This window comes from Sciurus carolinensis, chromosome 11 (genome assembly GCF_902686445.1).
Source record: "Sciurus carolinensis chromosome 11, mSciCar1.2, whole genome shotgun sequence".
Taxonomy (NCBI): domain Eukaryota; kingdom Metazoa; phylum Chordata; class Mammalia; order Rodentia; family Sciuridae; genus Sciurus; species Sciurus carolinensis.
In genome coordinates, this window is record NC_062223.1 from 14725107 (window position 1) to 14729978 (window position 4872).

The window sequence follows — 4872 nt, forward strand, 5'->3', positions numbered from 1 at the left end:
TCATTAGAGTATGATTATATTTTGTTTAATAAAGCAAGTATTATAAATCCGATCCATTGTGTAAGAATGTTTTACCCAGTGAAAATCAACCTGTGCACTGTGTCAATACAATAAAGAAGAAAAATGAGATGGTCATAATGACCCAAGCAAGGAAACAACGGACAGTACTCAAAATCCTTTCATTGTAGTACGACCACCAAATTAAGAACACAACAGAACTCCCACAAGTTGGTAAATGCAGATTATTCCCTTGGATAAATTTGAAATAGGACAGGAATAGAACAGGGGACTCTTTTGTACAGTTTTTGACCAACACCATGATAAGATATCTTTTTCCCCCCATATAAAAAGCTTTTCCTAAAAATGACAACTTGTAGGAAAGTGAAAAATAAAAATCACTGAAAGTCTCAATCTTTTATGGTCTTAACCATCTGTGAGCACTATGGAAGAACTTGGAAAACTCAAAGTGAAGAGAACTAAGACTCTCTGATTTCTTTCCCATCCAGAAAGTAGTTTGTCAATGACTGTAGTACGCATAAGGTTTCCCATGGTTTTTCAGGATATTTAGGAGATGCTGGCACAGGACAGATCACTTCTGTGCTTTGCATTTCCTGAACTGGGCTCAGGAACAGTGTGCTCTGGTTTACTGTAAGTATTTTTCAAGAACTAGAAAGGGGAAAAAGAAAGGCAGAGGCACTGAAGACTGTCATGGTAAGCAAAATAAATGAAGTAGACCGGAGGGGTAAAAAGTGCAGATACACCGATTTACGGGAATAATTCAAAGTAGGTTCTGTTAGTTCATAGAAACCAAGGTTTCAGGGAAACCAAGGTTACTGTGGACTACTTTTATAAGTCAACATATATCCCCAAATGGAAAAGAAGTGCTTTATTAGCTGGTTTATAGGGACAAATCATTAAGATTTGTTCTTACAATGAGGAAGGCTGTGCAAGGCTTTGCTGCTCAAAACTGTGTGTGTCTGAGCAATGAAGACAAAGGATTACCTCTGTCAGCATCGTGTGCTTCACCATCCCAGAAACCAGGTGCCGGAACAGGCAGTGTGATGGGCTGACAGATCTGGCTCCATGAGAGTGTTACAGGCCAGACTAGGGGGGAATTGACTAAACAGACTCCATTTTGCTCTGAAATTCCATGTTATGTAGGAAATAAGTTTCTCCCATGGGAACACCCCGCCTCTGTGCCCATCATCAGTTACTTGGTGTGATGCGTTTAACAATATGAAATGACAATTCCTATGTAATGAAAAATTGTTCTCTTTTGATCTCTGTTGCTCCTAACCAGTGTACCATGGAGCAGTAATTGTGTGGTTGTTAGTAACCATTCTTTAGTTTGTACCTAGGTGACCCACTCCCCACTCGCCCCCTGTCGATGATCTCATGATGTTAATATGTAATTTCGAATCATAGCAACAGACACTTATGATTAATGTAATCTTTGGTATAAGAACCCCTACAACCCTGTGGTCAGGGCTGTTCTCCCAATAGCCAATTTCTGGGACATTGGGTGAGACAGTCAGCCGGCCGGCTTAATAAGGACTCTCAAATTTGGACTTCTCAGTGGTGATCGGTCTGTTCTTAAGTTGTGCCCCATAACAGCAGGAAGAGGCCATTTAAGGTAATGCCTCTGTTGAGAACAGGGTGATATCTGTGCAGCTAACTGTCTTAATCACCAGGATGCAGGCAGTTGCGACTACACCCTCAAGAGCCAATACAGGACAAACAGGACTGCTGGGCCCCTGTGCTTATCAAGGTTGTTAAGAGATATTTGTCTGAGGAATGTGCAGCTGCCTGGAAACCTTATCTATCAAGAACAGGAGGGCCTAACCCCAACTCATCTCCTGCATAGTTCACCCCTTCCCTCCTCCCTTCTTCCTCTAGGACCATTCAGTTCTGGCGGGACCCAGTGAGAATCAAATAGATTGGTGGGACCCAACCAGAGGAGGACTAATGTTTAGCTGTTCAAATGTTAACCAATAACGTACAGGTCTTTGTGTGTGAATGCTTGGAAATCTCTTAAATAGAGGCCTTTCTCGTCCCTCGGGGCCACTCCCCAATCAGCCATTGCAATGGTCTGAGAGGCTAGTCGTGGTCCAGGCTCGAACTTGCTTTAAATAAAACCTCGTTGTGTGTCTTGCATTACCGTGCGTGCACTTTGACTCTCTGGGGATAAGTCGATATCGGGGACCAGTCGATATCGTACCCTAACACCACCTTATCTCCTCACACAGCTGGGGGCTCTGCCTGGTTGAGTAAGACCCATGTGCAATGAGCACCCACTCCCCACAGTCCACAGTGCCCCATTAAAATGGGGATCCTATGCTGTTGGGGTATCAGTTCCTGGGACAGTTCTGAATTTAATTATCATACAATGACCTTTCCTGGTCCTGAGCAAGTAGATGCTTAGTTAAGACTGAATAGTACTTTGGGTCAAAGGGATGTAATTCTCCTGTTTTATTTCATTATTTTAATGTACCTGGCTCTTTCTGTGAACTATAAAAGGGCATGTCCAATCCATGTCAAAACCTGAGGTTCATACAAAATTTTCTGGAGCTGTCCCCTGGAAAGAAATCACACAGCTATTAATTCTGGGAGTAGTTGTTTGGGAAGCTCATAATTGTTCATGGGCATAACATTTTTATATCTGACTGTCTAGCTGCAGACTCAGTGTGACAATTTTTTAGACCCATATAACACTTATGAAGTACACTTTGAAAATCATGGTAGCAATGGTAAAGGCAGAAAATGTGTTACTAAAAATCATATTCTCTCCCAAATGTGCAAAAGAACAAAGTAGTTTTTCAATCATCCCAAGGCAAGATTATCCTTGGGGCTGGATTATCCAGTTTATTACTATATATGTAGCTTATATATTTTTCTCTCTCTATGAGGACTTTGATTCAAAGGGGTATGGTGGCCTCAATGTGAAATTATATTTCCTAAGAGAATGAATGGATCTCACCTGGAGAAGATTCTCAGTTCCAGAGGGAGTTCAGCAATCAATGAAGCACTAATTTTGTGTATGGATTTCTATTTTCACAAAAAATCAGCCACTTTTTTTTTTCAGAGACTCACGATACTTTTTGCTTTGGAGGTTAAATGATGATACCAAACTGGGTTTTCGTGAAAGAAAAAAAAAGTAATTAACTTTAGTTTTTGTGTTTGCAATATGAGTGATGGTTAGAGTTATCAAAAGGAAGGAAACCAGATGTAAGAACATTCATTTCAAGCTAATTATAATGTCATGAAGATATATAAAAGAAATAAATACACTTTCAAAAAATAACTGAGCATGTAAGCTTTTTGTGAAAAAAAAAAAAACAGTGTATTTTGAATATTTTGAGGATGGGAAGATGGAGTGGAGACAAGAGTAGAAGTAATGTCAATATCATGGGCAATTTTAGATGAAGGATTAATGACCTGAAATAAGCATAAATACTGCATTATGCAATTTCATAATCTAAATACTAGTTCACATATGCTTGTGTCTTCTGTCTTTTCTTTCCCAACTTGTTTATCTCACTGGAAAAGAGATACTAATATTTTTGTTCTTGGGAGCCCTTTAGAATAAAAGAAGTTCTCTTCATTCTGTTAATGAAGCAACAAATTTTGTACTAAATGAGCGTAGAAAAATGTTCACTTTAGCAATCTTGCTTTTATATAATTTCTTAATAAATTCAATTATATCCATATACCATGCATTTGGAAGTGTGTTATAATAGACCCTGAAGTTAAATAAGGAACAGTTCTTTTCTACTAGGAGAGTTCAAATTTCTTATAACTGCACTTAAAAAAGAAATGCATGGGAGAAAGAATCTGTTTTTATCACTATGAGGTTATACAAGGTGATACTGGCCTAAGTTTAAACTCAGGATGATCTAAGCCTTGAAATAAAACTGAAGATTTGCAACTGACCAGGGAAGAAAGCATTCCTAATACATTAGTATTTCCTGAACTTTTCTGTAAGTGAATCATGGCAGTTGAACAGGTATGATGTCAAGTCCTTCGATACCACAAAGCCCTGTTACTCATAGTAACTTGACAGTCCCAGTCCTCTTGATGGTTCTGAACTACCAGCAGACACAGGATGCTCAATCACAGCCCCACGTCCTTGACTGGAAATGATTCAGAGCAGCGATGGGTAAAATCCAGAATCCTCTCTAGACACTCCAACTTGTACTGAGGTGCTCAGCACATGACGAAGATGAATGACTGAAAGACATGTAAGGACTGTGAAATATTCTACATTTCAGACACGTCAAAGAAGCAGGCTTTGCAAATGAGCAGGACCAGGACCTTCATGAATAGGCACAAATCAGAGAGGGAACTACACCCAAGGCAGAGCTGCAGGGCAGGAGGAGACCCAGGGCCATGGGCAACTGAAACTCCCTGGCTCACCTGCTGTGTTCCAGTGTCTCCACAGGTGGTGAGCCACTTACCTTCCCATGAGCTGGAACTTTCCTTATCTGCTCCATATCATGACTACGATGGGGTGGCTTTCCCACCCAGTTAAGTGGCTTAATTAAACAGCAAGTCTTGATCTTTTTCCATGTTGTCATCCTGACATAAGTGTCCAGATAATAAAGAGGACTTTACTTTCTCTCCGGAAAATAAACATCAATGGTTTGTTGATGTTGACTTTGCTATGGTTTTCCATTCTGCTCCCAATAGGATGACCTAAGCAAGGTAAATGAAGCACATTATGTACCTGCCTAGAACTGACAAAACCTCATAGCCTTTTCAACATGAAATAGGGACATATCATTAAATGGGGAGCTATTTGGAGCTATTTTAGTACTTTGACTTGCCCTTTGTGTGAGTATTTCAGTAAAACGATTCACACCATGTCTTGGAGAC